The following is a 15348-nucleotide window of genomic DNA, read 5'->3' as shown; positions in this document are numbered from 1 at the left end:
TGATGAGGGATATAAAAATGCCGTGTGACTTCAGTCAGGAATTGTGCCCTGTGAGTGGAGTGCTGCAAACAGGAATCCTGATAAACACTTTGCAAGAAGCAATACCAGATCGTGAAAAAAGTCACCCCACCCCATGGGAAGAGCAGACTGAATTCTGCTCATGATTCATCTGACCTTTTCCTGCCTAGTGACTTGCCGTCCCTGTATGTTGAACACACAACCTTGCAGCAGTGTTGCTTTGCATCCAGCAGCAGCAGAACCTCCCCAGAACCCTCAAAGAAGGAGACCCTCAGCTATCAGCTCCAACCACTTCCCACTACTGGTCTGAAACCGCCCACCTGGCCTCGTTCTTTGCCTAGACATCAGCCAAGAATAGTAAGAGGCAATGGCGAGAGGTGCGGTTTGGAAAACGTGGTCTGTGAAATGCAAATGCTTCTAGGTGATTGCAGAGATAATATGGTCTTATGAAGGAACCGCTTGATATGTCAGTGTTAATACCCATATCCCTTCATTCGCCCAGTGTTTGTATGCACAGTACATATTTTGCTTATAGAATACAGATCAGGGTTGTAATAGAGGTGTCTTCAAGCTACATTTATTTGATGTATTTGTTTTTACATTATTTTTATGCTACTGGTGAATGGGCTGTTTGGGAATCAAAATGCCAAAGCTGAGGTATGAACAGGATTGCTCATCTCCATCCCACATCAGGCATGATAAAGAAATCAGGATGGTATTGATTGCAGCTGAGAAGGGGACGGAGCACACAACAGTATGCATGGAAACCCGGACCAGCCACTTAACACCGTGGAAAACATGGCATTTTTATCTTAAATTTCTGTGCAATTTAGAGTTGAGCTGTGTACTGAGGGGCAATGGATTGTCTTTCAGGGAGATGAAGAAGGAAATATCTTTCTGTAGCCAATAATTAATGAGCAGCTTCATCAAATAGTGGTGACTAGCTGAAAAATCACAGGAAAAATATATATTTCTTTAATGAGTGCACCACAAGTACTCAGACCACTGTGAGAGGAGAAGCTCACAGGCCTTGTCCCAGAACTGGCAGTTTGCAAACCCCTTGTGCTATCCCACCAACTCTTCCTACATTTGTGCACTCTGCCATTGGTGTGCTTTCAATGGCATTGTGACCAGGCGTTGACATCTGTCCCTCTGTGGAGGTTGTGGCCAGGGCACGTCACACCTCTGAGATCTCAAAGCATCTCTATTGCAGTTCTGCTTCCTAAAGCTCTGTGTTCTGTCTCCATCTCCTTCCCGCAGGAAGACCTGTCCTGACCCTCTATTGCTCACTGAGGATTTGCATGCATTGCTTGCTGGCAAGTGTGAAGAACAAGGCCTGAGAATTTGAGAGCAGAGATTTTGTTTTTGTAATTTTGAGGCCAGCGTGTGAAACATCAACCTTCAGCTCCCAAAATAAGCTGCGGAGGTGTCACCAGTCTGTGAAATCTGTCTGCCCGAGGAACAGCTGCATTCACACAGGAAAGAGGGCGTGCTAATTGATTTGTGCTAATTGGTTTGTGCCTGTACGTGAGCATGCGTGTGTGTGGACAGACTGGTAGGTACCAAACATAAAAACCAGAAAATGGCAATAGAAGGAGACAGCAGTATTAAAAAAGCGGGAGCAGGTGTTTGTTTTTATGGTGTGTTTGTAACAGGCTATTTGCAGGTCTGCACAGCTGGTGGGCCACTGTGAATGCAAAGTGAGATCCCCAGAGACAAATAACACTTTCTATCAGATAGCTGATAACAGTCAGAAGAAAAAAAAAAAGTGTACAACTGTGAGGTAGTGTTCAGACCCACGCTCTAGAACTGTCCAGTTTGCCTAGTATGGCAGTGGCCCTGAGAGCCTGGAAGTCTCACAGTGCACTGCCGTTCTCATTTGGGCCAGTCTGCTAAAGAGGAAGCGCTTCATAGAATGAATCATAGAATGGCCTGGGTTGAAAAGGACCATAATGACCATCTAGTTTCAACCCGCCTGCTATGTGTGGGGTCACCAGCCACCAGACCAGGCTGCACAGAGTCACATCCAGCCTGGATCCATCTTCTTAGGGAAACCTGAACTGGAGGATGCTTGTTTTGGAGCAGATGCTTATGCTGGGGTCTTCAGTCCTCAGAGATTTTCTACTTACCAGCTGGTGCACCCTCAGTGATCTCCCCACTCTCAACATAATATTGGAAAAGTAAAAATAAATTGTTTGGAATTCCAGGAGTGGAGTGCAATTTTGACTTTGTAGCACATTTTAGAACTTCTCCTTTAGTTCCATGCTAGTTGGAGGCTATTTTGCATGTGCTGAAATTTGGAAACATCCTGTAAGCTCCCAGCTCCTCGACCCATTCTTTCCAGAGCCTTCCTCACCAGCAGGGCCAAGAAGACTTTCCTTTGCTGATGTGTGGGGAGCGTTCTGATTCTCTCATGTCTCTGTAACAAGAGAAGCTAAAATATGTGCTTCCATACCTAGCGTTGCTCTAAATATAACCAGCTAGCTGCTTCTATGTAGTGATTTTAAAAGTATGACATGCAGTAATTGCAAGGGGCTGAGACTGGAGAGTGAATGATGATGCCAGCAGGCCAAAGCTGTTGGTCACTTAGTGCATGGTAACTTCTGATTGGCTTGGCCCTAGACAGGAGCTGACACTTTCATTTGTCTTTTTCTGACATAGCAAACTTTCTGTATTTTCTGTTTCACACACACACACACACACAAAAACCGCATAATAAAATAATAACTGATATTCGTGACCTGTGCAGCCCACTGTAAGGATCCTGCCCTAGCAGGGGGGTTGGGCTTGGTGATCCCCAGAGGTCCCCTTCTAACTCCTACGGTTCTGTGTTTCTATAAAATCCAAGGGAGTAATGAGGATGTGGTATAGAGGAGAATTTAGTTCACCTAGTGTTAAATGCCCCAGCCAACAGTGCCAGTGATATCAGTCACTAATAGTAACCCTGTGTAGCTGCATGCATTAAGGTTGTAGAGGATGATAAGGCTGAAAAGCAAAGCAATCTGTTAGGCTATAGCTGAAAATAGAGTCACTGCTACAGAGAGAAAAACTTCCATGCCTTCCCCAGCTCTTCCTTCAGACATGAAAGTGCAGAGAGTGGTGCTGAGGGATGGAAAATCTGATTTCCTACTGCTGAGAGACAGGGTGGCAGTTGAGAGGAGGTTTTCAACGTAAAAGCAGCGATGCTATCAGGGCAGCAGGGAAATAGGCAGGTAGATGCCTTCTGAAGGAGGCATTGCACTTGGGCTCAGCAAAAGCCACATGAGCTTTAAGAGAGTTCAGTCTCAATCCTTCAGCTCTTTCAGTAAAAGGCAAGGACTGGAAGGCAGGATGCAGTACTTACAACAATACCATACCCTACCAATTATGTTGTGCTCCACAGCAATGTTGTCTAATCTCGAGCAGAACATTTGCCAGCTTGGCACCTCTGTTCAACCCTCTTGGTGTGGCAGAGAGAAACCCAACTCACTTCACAGGATTGCATTAGGGCTTTATAACTAATATTTACTTGCATCTTGAAGATACCTGGGTGGGAGGCACTACAAAAGGGACATCAAAGGTGCTCATGCACTCAGCGCTGGTGGCTGGTGCAGGGAGTACAAGAAGTGGCTTTTCCAAAGAGGCTGCTTGACCTCAAGGCAGCAGCACAAGCAAAGGTTGCACAACCCTGCCACAATACGTTCCAGGACTCTGTTCAGACCTTCATGAACTGCAGACTTTCTAGAGGGCAGTGCAAATCTTGCCTTACTAAATACAGGTATGAGGCACTCAGGAATCGATAAGTTGAATTTGGATAACCTTCCCTTAATTACCTAATTTGATGAAGGGGAGAGAAAAATTACAGCATAGCATGACAGCAAGAACTGTTAGCTACTGCTTGTTTTCTCACCAGATTTCTCCTCCTCACATACTTTTTCTCTCCAAACTCCGGAGCTGATCTGGACACTTGAAAGCCTGCAGTCAAGGGGTTTGCTGATTATGCCAACATTCAGCAATCTAACTGTCAGAGACACTCACGCATCCTTGGTGCTATTTTGCAATTAGGGAACAAGTGCATTCTTGCAATTTAAGCACTGGGAAGATAAGTGGGAGATCTGGCTTAATTGCTAGCTTTGACAAAATCCTTCTTCAGAAACTTCCAAAAGGTTGAATCTTTCTGAAAGTACACGTGGTTCCCAATTGGTGCCCAGTGACACCAATGTATACCTTTTTTCTGGCTACCTGAGCTGCTCTGTGCTCTGCTATCTTAACTATGGCTCTTGCCGCTGTCAGTGTTCAACTTCTAAACAAGGATTGGGCCTCCTTTCTCATAGAACATGCAGCACAGTCCTCTAGGAAGTCCTCTGCACATGATTTTTGGACAACTAATAACACTGGCACTCCTCTTATCATGACCATACAACCAAGAAGTTACAGAGGGCTAAGTAATCTAACAATGCAGGTGTTGGGGAGCTAGGACTCACATAATGGAGTGGGTGCAGCTGCCGCTACTTAATATTGACCAAAAGCCGCTAAGTGTGGTAGAAACTACTCTGCAAATGTAAATACAGTAAAGCAGTTCCCTGTTGGGCACTGAGCTGGAGAAACAGTGTTGTTTTGGCTGTACTACATTCACCACAACCAAAATTTTGCTTGTAGTGTGAACCAAAGCCTTTTTCTTTGGTAGGGCTTTCCAACCAATGTTATATGAAGTCTAGCACAAGGCATCACATTTAAACAAGGAAAACAGGTTTTGCTAGCTTCTAAAGCTTGATCAGAAATGGGAAAACTGCACCATTATTACAACACAAAGTTTCTGCTAGAATTTTAGAAACTTTCCAAATATCTCTGTTTTAATCCTGCATCCTGGCATTCCGTGCCAGCAAAGCATGCTGGAAGGACAGCCTTTGATAACCAGGGGAAATGGCTTAGCTTGAGCAGCAGCCATTAACTCCTTGTGGGAATGGGAAACTAAGCAGCTCCCTTTACAAAACCTTTTCCCTAAGGAAGACTACATGAAGAACCTCAGCAAAAACATAGAACCTTCTCTGCTGTTCTCACAGCTGTGCTGCTGCTTTCTGCCCTCCAGAATGGATGTCATGCTGCATGCAGTACAAAAGCTATTAGCATGGCTTCTGTGGACTACCATATATTCCAAATGCAAATAGGGGCAGCAGGAGAGGGGATTTTAAGGGCAACCCAGAGCCTAAGGCTGGTGTTGTCAAATCTCAGCGGAAAGAAGCCAGGAAAGGAAAAAGGGAAATGGGAGGGGACCTGGGGTTCCAGGAATTGTTATCTACACATACAGGAAAAATAAAATTGCCCTCACTTTCTTGGTAGCAGAACAACGAGCAATGGAGACCCTTTATCAAAATGCCAAAAACACGTATGTCTGCAGTCGTATCCTAACAAGTGCCTCTGTTTATAACTGTTGTCAAGGAAAAGGAAGAATTCTCATGATTCTGAGTTGATTGCCAAGCTATGTATCAGACAGGGAGGAAATTGGAGAACTAATTCCAGCCCCCATCCTCTCCTTTGCACCCAAAATATTAACTCCTCTCAAGTTTTCTGATATTTCCAGTATTTTTATGTTACACAGAACCTGGAGCACCCACAGTAGTAGACAGTGAGAATTCAGCAGTGTTTCTGTTACCTTAGCATATACGTCCTGAAGATGAAGGTCTTTATGAACAACAGGATTGACTCCAGAATCAACTGAGGTGTGCTAGGAATGTCACCTGTATTTTACGAAGAAGAGTTTCTAGGTAAGAAATTAAAGACTGAGGGATGATCTCTCCCAGGACAGAAAATGGAAATGAGCAAAACTGTTCTTTCTGTTGACAAACAGATTCTAAAATTACTCATTTCCGATTTCTTTGCAGTTTCCCTTTCTGTACAAGTGGTTATGTTACTGCATCTCAAGTTTTGATTTTGCTTAGTTTCAGAGTCAAAATGAGTTTCTGTCTTGCAACAGTTTATGGGGATGCCGAAGACAATTACTGCATGTATTTCACCAGTTAGTCTTGTCTTCCGCAGAGTACTCAGTAATCTCTGTGAAAATTTTGTGGAATTGCCCCCTTCATCTGTTGAGGAAATACATGGTCAAGAGCAGAAGCAATCATTTAATATTCCTCAAAGACATTTTGATTAGCAAACATCCTGTTAGATGGGTTGGGTCAAATTTAGTCTTGCTGTAAACTAATGCAACAGTGTCTGGAGGGGTCTGACTTACGTCCTCTGAGTACCTATTAGACTCCATTTGCTCAGATAAATGATCTCAGGCAAAACAATTTTCATCTGGAGGATCTCTTTATGAAATCAGGAAATTATCTTTTGTGGGGGTTCATAGCTTTAATTCCAAGCCTATCAAACTTAACACAGATTCTCCTGTTCCCATAGGCCGTACAGGAAGGCACTTAGGGATGCTGTCATTTCTCATGATTTTCATCTGTTAATTCTTTGCAGATCTTTCATAAATTTCCAAAAGAAACTCACCTGCCAGTTTGTTCAGGAAGGAGTCAAACCAACAAAATAATTTGAACATAATGGAATAGCTTAGGACCCAAGGAAACAGGAGTGCAACTTTTAATCCTACCATGGGTTCCCAACCTGACAGTGGACAAGTCAAGTCACTTTTATCTGGGTTTATTCCACCCAATTCTTGCTGTTTCTGTGGAAGTTCCTATGAGAGGAACACTGTATTAATTGGGAAGATGGGTTGCTTTGAGGGCCAGTAAAGAGATCTAGGAGCCTGAATAGATCACCCTTCTGTATTGCATGTACAGAAGAAGAAAGTTCTGAAGAGTCCAGTCTTTGACTACTGGGTTTATTTCTCATTTCTATATGAGGTACTTAGTATTCAGTCCACATAGTAATATGGTGAAGACAAATGTTAAAAATAGTGAAGCAGTAGGATCCATCCTTCTATCCCAGGTAGATAGGTCGATGGTTGCATAAACTACAGGAAAATCTGAAGCCTGGTTTGAATGCTGACATAGAAGTTGTCCCAGGTCTTTTAAACTAGTGCAAGATTTCCTTACATTTCTGAATATTAATATCTGTGGAATGATGGCAAAATGATGATCAAAGGTCAGAAGAAAGAATATCTCCTACTACAAGCCTTGCTTTTCTTTGAAAAAAAAAAAAAAAAAAAAAAACCACAAAGCTTTGAGATTTGAATCTGTTATTAAATTCAAAAGTCCACATTTGGGATGATTTTTGGAACTGAGTGTGAGCATTTGCAAAACGCTCATGTTTACATTTCACCTTGACTTGTGTTATATTCTGTCATGAAATGTAGGCTTTAGAGCACAGCTACAACCTTGCTGTACTCCATGCTGTTATGAGCCTTTGATCACTTTAATCACTGTACTTAAGAATAGCTTGATCTATTTTTTTCAGCTAAATTGACATTCTACAAGGCAAGAAGGTAATTAGCGATGTCTACTCTGCTGAAATAATATAGCATCTCACTTGTTCCCTCATGAGCTGTACAGCTTGGCTATAGCCATTGTTAGACATAAAAAAAGCTTCCTTCTTCTTAAAGAACAAGAAGTAAAAGACAACTTTGTGTAAGCTTATTAAACACTGTGTTCACGTTCCAGCATAGCTGTGTCTCTTGAAATACAAGCAAAGAGTTCTAGCTTTCCTTTGCCCTGGGAGGCCTGGATGCTGGAGTAGCCCATGTACTCCTCATCTGTACTTCTCATTTGGCTCAGGGCTCAAGCACATGGCTAAAAACTAAGCTTTCTTGTTTGGGACATTGCTTTGCATCCCTAGGATGCTTTAAGCAGGATGTTTCACTTTTACTGCTTGATCTTTTTTGAGTCATTTAAATACAAAGAAAGTGCTAGCTATCTGAATATTATGTAATTACCTGATTTGTGTGTGTTTTCATAAAAGATCAGATCCATGCACCAGAGTGGCAGTGCTTTCACTTTCCCCAGAGGACTCTCTAGCTGCATGACTTGGCAGTGTTACGCTGCAGAATGACTCTGCCCCTTGAGCAGCAAGCCCATCCTTTTTACATAAACCAGCCAAGAAAGCAAAGAGGTGAGAGGTGTCTATCTTGAAGCATCTCAGGTCTATCTCAGAGAAGGGCGAACGCATACCTTTTACATAAATTTCCAAACTTCATGCTTTAGAAGTGGAATAGGTTTGTTTTAGAAGCGGAATAGCTGCCTCTGTTCATATACATGCCACAGCCTCCCCAGTGGGTGGGAAGAGTCATAGAATCATAGGGGTTGGAAGAGACTTCTGGATATCATCCAGTTCAACCCCTAAAGAGCCTCCCTCAAGTGCAGCATGCACAGTTCTTCGGAACATCTCAGGGCTGCATTATTACATTTGCAACTGCTCCCACAACAAGCTGGTGCCAGCAGGGATGGAGAGGGCACACAGAGCGGCTCACAGTGCTGTGACCTGTGCTCCCTGGCTGTTCTGCTTATCTATTAAGGAACAAAATTAGGATCACCAGTTGTCACTGCATAGGGTCTGCCAAAGTGCTGGCTTCTAGAAGTCATGGGATGAACTGGTGGTTAGGTTAGACCACACATTGTGTTGGAAATGAATGGCTCACAGGCCCCTACCCCTCAAGTAATAAATAGTATTGTCTGCATTACAATGTCTTCCACCAGCAAAACTGTTAGTCTTCCATTAGAAGGACAGGAGTCAGATGGCTGCATGTGGATGGACAGAAAGTATGACTTTCTCCTAATTCAAGAACTGCTGAGATGTTTGAGCCTCTTCTACAGAAACTGCTTATTTCAAAGATGACAGGATCTAGGCCATAAATAAGTGAAGAGGTGAAAAAAAAAATCAATCATCTCCTTTATCAAATAAACGTGTGACTGGAAGCATGTGTCTAAGATAGTGATACATTTCTTTTTAGGCACAAAAATTAACAGTCCATCAAGAATCTGCATTTCTACACGACAGTGAAATCCTGAGGAGCTGATGTCCTTTCCATAGTCAGACAATCTGGTTGCCAAGCTGGTGGCTGCAGCAGAGTTCTGTGCTTCTGCAGGCATTCCCCATGACAGCAGTCTCCTCCTCCTCCTCCCTTTGCTCCTATCATCCAGGCTCCAGTGAGAGCTACACCCACAGCACCCCAATACTTAGCCCCTCAGTACCTGAAATGGTAATAGCACTGTTTTGTTTTTATTTCCCAGACAGAAGGCTATGCTGATTCTGGCTCCTTGCTGCAATAAATTGGCAGATGATGCTCTAATGAGAACAATAATGCACCCACCCTACCGCCTTTGATCACTTATGTGTTCTTTTGCAGCTTGTGAAAGGCTCTAAAAGCTTTCACCAGACAGGTTGTTTGATTTTTAAGGAGTGTCACTAGCGCTGTTTACCCCAGACAGGCAGAAGCCTGTTTTTGCAGTGTGCGGTTGCTGGGACAATTGACGTCAGCTAAGTGGCCAATATGTAGTTTGACCCAAGAAATGCCAGGTTTCAGCCATTTGCCAGCAATTTCAACAGCAGAAGCTGCCTCAAACCAGCATGTCTGAACTTAGTGCTTCAGCGAGCTGCTTAATGGGTTGGATGCTGGGGTGCGGTCAGTGGGCATCAAATGTGCTCTGCCATTTCACATCAGCTGATGGTCAGCAATACTATTGCATGATGGTGCTGATGGTCAGCAATTGCCCATATACTGGTACTAGCTATATTCTCATGACAAAGTGATCTGAGTTCTTGACCCTTTTCCTTTATTCTGAGCTACCCATGCAAGGAACGGAGTTGCACTGAAGTTGCACAGAGTGGACTGTGACAATTGTTTCCACTTGTGCACTCCTAGCTACAATCCCATGACCATCTTCGCTCTCACTGAAAATTACTTGGCAACACAGATGAGCTCCCATGGGAAGTTATCACCAGGATGTGATTAAAGTTACCCACAAAACAGATGTTTCTTTGGAAGAAATGTATTGTAATTAATCTGTAAACTCAGAGCAGTTAAAATGGAGGCTGGAAACAACAAGCAGAAAATGCTGAATACATCTTATCTCACCATTTGGCTTGCTGTTTCCCATGCATTCTTCTTGCCCCAGCCACCTCATCCTGCAGCATCTCAGTCTGAGTGACTGAACTGACAGGTGATCTTTTGCGACTTTTTGCATACCTTTGCCTACTTCAGCACCCAAATCAATGGTCTCTGCTTATTTATGCATCTTTATCTGAAGGAGAATCGACTCCATTTTAATTGCATATGAACGGGATGATAATAAAGCACTAATTGCTTTTTCTGCCCATGAACTGATCTGTATCTAGCTGAATTTGCCCTTGATGATCTCACAACATTGGCAAAATCGCAAACAAATACACACAGACGCGCTGCTTGCATTAGAAGAATCCAGGTATCTCTTTCATTTTTCACAGGCTACTCGATGTCTTTTCATTTCAGCAGCTACACAGCATCACTGATGTGTAACTGCTCAGCAGATATATGTATGTAAATAGTATGTATCCCGTATACTGGCTATCCCTGTGTGAGGTTAAGTGAGGTTTCTGTTGGGAGAGAGGGTGTTGTCCTTTTTTTGTGGAAATGAAATCTTTGTTCTCATTGATTAAAGAAGCAAGGAATGGCCCACACAGAAGAATCCTGAGTTCACAATACCCTTCTAAAATGCAGAGCTGGTGAAACATGTATCTGTCATCCATTGCTTTCTGTGTCTTGTAGCGTACCTACTGCTGTGATAACTGAGCACCTGTCAAGATACTATATTGCTAGTCATGGAAATGGAAGTCATCTCAGATTTATCAACAGAGAAGCTGACATTGCTGCCTGGCAAGTTTCTCAGCTTTTGTGCCTCAACCTTGACCCTCAAGGATCTACTTCTCAAGGCAAGAAAGCAGCGAATTCTCCTCGCGGATTTAATCACCGTCTCCTCTGCTATGGGTTCTGATTCATGAGGTGGTAGAGATCTCTTTAACCAAACCAGATCACCTGAAGTAGTCACAGCTACAGGACACAGAGCACACATTTGCCACAAGCTGACTTTGGCATCTCAGGTCCCAGTAATACCCAAATGAAGTGGAAATCTACTTGCTTGAGACTACAAGTGGATCACTGATGACAGTGGGCACCTTTCAGACATTAAGGCTGTGCCTGTATTTGAACTGCAAGACATTTTTTATACTCTCATTGTCCTTTGAGCTCACAAAGGATGCTCACAATCTTGTAAAAAAGCCATGCTCCAAAGTCATCAAGTGATATTAGATTGTCTCAAAACCACTAGAGGTGAGTGCTCGAAGATTCCTGTCTCTTAATACTGAATTGCTCCATTATAACTTCCAGAAAAAGCAAGTGTGGTTTGTCCTGTGCGTTGCTGTCTTTCTCAGCATGAGAAATGTTAATGCTTTTCACAGAAACCCAGCTTTAAGTTCTCTCCCTTTCTTTTTCCAGGTTCCCTCTATTTCCCAGAAGGTGTTCCAGAGCTGGAGCCAATTCAGCTGCCAAGACGCTCCTTTCTCACCTGCTGATTGCAATTAGCCACTGCCAGCTGGGACCTGGTGTGCCACTGAAGAGCTAACAAGAAGCAGAGACCAGCATGATGCCTCGACAGCACATACACAGTGAATAAATAAGAAATGCTTCACTGTATTCCTGAAGTTACTTCCTATGCAACTTCAATTGCTTCCTAAGCAATTCCTGTGTCCCTACATGCACGTCAGAGGTTCAGCTTGCTTCTCGTGCTCTTACCTCATGCTGTCACATACTTGCATCAGGACCAGGGTGTTGCAAATTTCCTCCGTAATGAAATTCTGCATATTTGAAGTACTAATCTGAGAGGTTCCAGGAGATTTACAGCCAGGCAGGCTCCCAAATAGAAGGATATCTTCAGGTTTCGCTTTAGGCCAACATGCCCTGGCTTAATCCGTGCCCTGAGTGATAGGGACAGCTGTCCTCTGTCCAGCTCCTGTCCTATCTCCCAACACACAACAACTCTAATGCTTCTGTCTTATACTCAGAAAAGCACTGAATTTGCACTATTTCAAAAGGATTATGGATTTGGGATGCTATATTTTTGAATAATGACAATGACATCTGCCCATGGAGCCTTGCTAGATTTTATAGCCATAGTAAGCCTTTCCAGCTTAACCTCTCCATATGAGATACTTCTAGATAAAACATATCAAGAGCACGAGACCATTTTCCTTTCCAATTTACCCTCTCTGGGGATTCCTTCTTGACATAAGTGCCATATGAACTTATTGGGATTAGCTCACACGTACTGCAGCAACAAGAGATGCCACTGTCATGGGGAGCATCCAGCCAGGATCAAAGACTTCTTATACAGTGAATGAGGGCCTTCATTGGTCCTTGTCGTGTGAGGGGTTTTTTTGTGTGGTGTAAGAAAAACATGATCCCACTTTCTGACTATGGATGCAGAGGATTCAGGTTGCTTTTGACTTCTTTGAGATGTTGTGCTCCACTTAAGCACATGATCTGATTGTGTCCACCTCCCCATCCATCAAATGTCTGCAACCCATCCTTTCAGAATGACACACACACACAACCAAAACCATTCAATGAAAAAAGAGTTAAAAATTACAGAGCCCTGTTATAATGTAAAGGACACAACTGTGGAAAAAAAAATTATCACAGAAAGGTTGACTAACGAGCACATGCTATGTATAGAAAAAGTCAGGCTATAACTTTAATAGAATCCTGGAATATCCTGAGTTGGAAAGGACCCACAAGGATCATCCTGTCCAACTGCTGGCTCCGCACAGGACCACTTATGAATCAAACCATAGTTCTGAGAACTTCCTCTAGGTCTATAGAAGACTGCCCAAGCTCACTAGGTCTAGAGGAATTCCTTGAAAGAGTAAGATATGCTACTGCCTAGCTTACACATTTAGGTTTATAGATGGAGTCTGGAAGTTTTCACAGTACTTACAATCTGGCTTTTGCCTGTTGGTAAAAGCATGCTGAACTCACATGTTTAGTTCTGTGGCATGGCTCTTTACCATCTGATTTTATCTGGAAAGGTTGCCACAATATCTTTATTGTGGTGGCTATGGAAAACATGATTGAGATTATTCAGCAAGTCAAATATTTTACTGATGAGTTCTACATTTTTCAGGATTGGTTCCCAGGGAAATCACCGAAGGGTTTGGAACCCTATCAATTTCAAGCACAAAAGGATAGTAAAGGAGACCATTCTCTCCTCTCACTGGACCATTCAGCATTTTGGAATGTGCTGTGAAGTTATTTGCCCTGACAGCCTTACAAGAGAGGCATCCATTAGTCAACTTCTTTGCCAGCTTTCCCTTCTGTGGGACACGTTGCTGCTGATGAGTCATAAGGACATTGATTTTAAAATTTGCTTTGAACCCGAATTGCATTTCTAAGATTACATAGCGGCTCCTAGGGATCTACTGAGTTTTTAAATCTATAGTTGATGCCTCTTCTTCTGAGTTAAGCGCTATATAATGCATAAAATGTCCTGGCAATTTTTTATTTTTATACTCGTTGCTTTTTGAAAATGGCATCTTACATCTGGAAATTTAGGTTAATATGAAAAAAAGCTTTTTTTATTCCAACTGTAGGCTTTGTTTTAAAAAAATCCTGTGTAATGGTTCAGTTGGGTGAAACAATGCATTATAATTGAAGGCTAGTATCCAGATTAAGTGAACATCTGAGAGATTCCCATTGTGACTTGAGAGGCCAGCATTCTAAGCTGTTATAAATCGAAAATAATGGTTAAAATTATACAATTTATGTACATATATAAAGGAGTGAAAATGAGATACACAGTCTAGTCTCCTGGACTGTGGAATAATAGACATATCTTACAGTCCATATTAATATGGACAGGTTTGGTTGGATATCAGGAAAAGATTCTTTACCAGAGGGTGGTGGGCATGGAACAGCTGCCCAGGGCAGTGGGCACGGCCCTGAGTGCTGTAATTCAAGGAGCATCTGGACAGTGTCCTCAGACATAGAATCTGAGTTTTGGGTGGTCCTGTGTGGAGCCAGGAATTGGACTTGATGATCTTTATGGGTCCCTTACAACTTGGGATATTCTATGATTTTAATGCTTCCTGCCTGTGCTATTATTACTATTATTATTATTGCTGTTAATTGTCACTTTGTTTTCCCAAGTTGGACTGTCCTTAAAACACACTTTCCTTTGACTTCATTTTGAATCTTTACCAAGGGAGTGCTTGGGCAGTAGGGGACACTTTGTCCCCTACAGCTACCCAAGGTTTCCTGGAGCCTTCTCAGAAACAATAGGCTCTCCTTATATGAGGCAGTGGTTCTCTCTTGCCCTAGACAGCATGCTGCCATCACACTCTGCCTTTCAGGGTGAAAAGGTGAGCCATTTCTCTAGTAGGAATCTGACAGAGGAGGAGATAAGAGCCTCAGAAACACCTCGATGTCCACACTTTTGACCCTATGAGATGAGGATACTCTGAGTGAACATGAACATATTGAATGGACACTGACTGAATTTCTGATTAAGAAAATACAGTATTCATTTGTCTTTAGAAGTCATGAGGTCAGTAAGAAACTTTCTGCCTTGGTGCTGAGACCAAGGAAATCAAGTTTTTACTACCATAATAGTAAGAAATTTCACCTTCTAGTCTTACATTCAGCCATTTTCTTAGTAATTTGCTAAGTCAAAAAAATAAAAGTAAAAATCCTAAGGCATTGGTGAGGACAGCAAGAGACATGTAGACCATGAAATTAAGAATAATATAAGAATCTGACAGGGTCTGGTCTCTCTAGCTTGTTACATTGCTGTTACCTGCTCCTCTTTTCCCTTATTTTTTCCAAGTACTTCCAAGTATAAAGCTGGTGAGAAGTGGCACTTATAAATCTTGAGATTTAAAAGTGGGCAAAAGGATTACAAAATGTCATTGTTATATAAGTAAGCGGAAGAGAAGGGAAGGGGAAGGCAAAGAAAAAGAGGAAGAAAGGAAGGGAGGAAAGGAGGAAGGGAGAAAGGGAAAATCCTATTTCTGTTTGTCAGTTTTTAGTACTATTTTGAACACAATCAAAACAGTTCCTTCATTGTGACCTACCTGTGTGAACCAGGCTGGCTTAGGTGGATGGGCCTGAGTCTCAATGAATCCTGCTGGGGTACTGCTGACTATTTCTGACCCTGGCAGGCAAGAACCCACAGGGCAGGTTCTCTCTTCAGGTAAGCAGGAAAGGAGCATCTTATGGGGGATGTTAAAGGTGCTCGAATCCACTGCCCTGTTTGGGTGGCAGCGACTCTTGGTTCCTTGTTCTAGAGCTTTTAAGATTTGAAGTGCTACATAAATGGTAAGTATTGTATTCCCGGGACTAAACAAGGAGGCAATCCTTTTTATCCTACAACTGTAAGGTCAAGG

At 42.7% G+C, this 15348-nt stretch overlaps 1 long non-coding RNA gene across 3 annotated transcripts in view; it reads left to right on the top strand.

Annotated features, from left to right (window-relative positions):
• The window catches only part of LOC104914703 (uncharacterized), a 38629-nt gene extending 27031 nt beyond the window's left edge, over positions 1–11598 (top strand). For 2 of the 3 annotated variants that reach the window (XR_014879853.1, XR_796107.4), the window contains exons 3-4: positions 10682–11242; positions 11408–11598. This is a non-coding gene — a long non-coding RNA (uncharacterized LOC104914703). Of the gene's footprint in view, positions 1–1278; positions 5763–10681; positions 11243–11407 lie in introns of all 3 variants that reach the window. The other variant, XR_014879850.1, reaches the window with a different exon arrangement.
• The last annotated feature ends 3750 nt before the right edge of the window (positions 11599–15348 follow it).

Source organism: Meleagris gallopavo, chromosome 1, assembly GCF_905368555.1.
Source record: "Meleagris gallopavo chromosome 1, MGAL_WU_HG_1.1, whole genome shotgun sequence".
In the NCBI taxonomy this organism is placed as follows: domain Eukaryota; kingdom Metazoa; phylum Chordata; class Aves; order Galliformes; family Phasianidae; genus Meleagris; species Meleagris gallopavo.
This window is presented reverse-complemented; position numbering and strand designations above follow the sequence as displayed.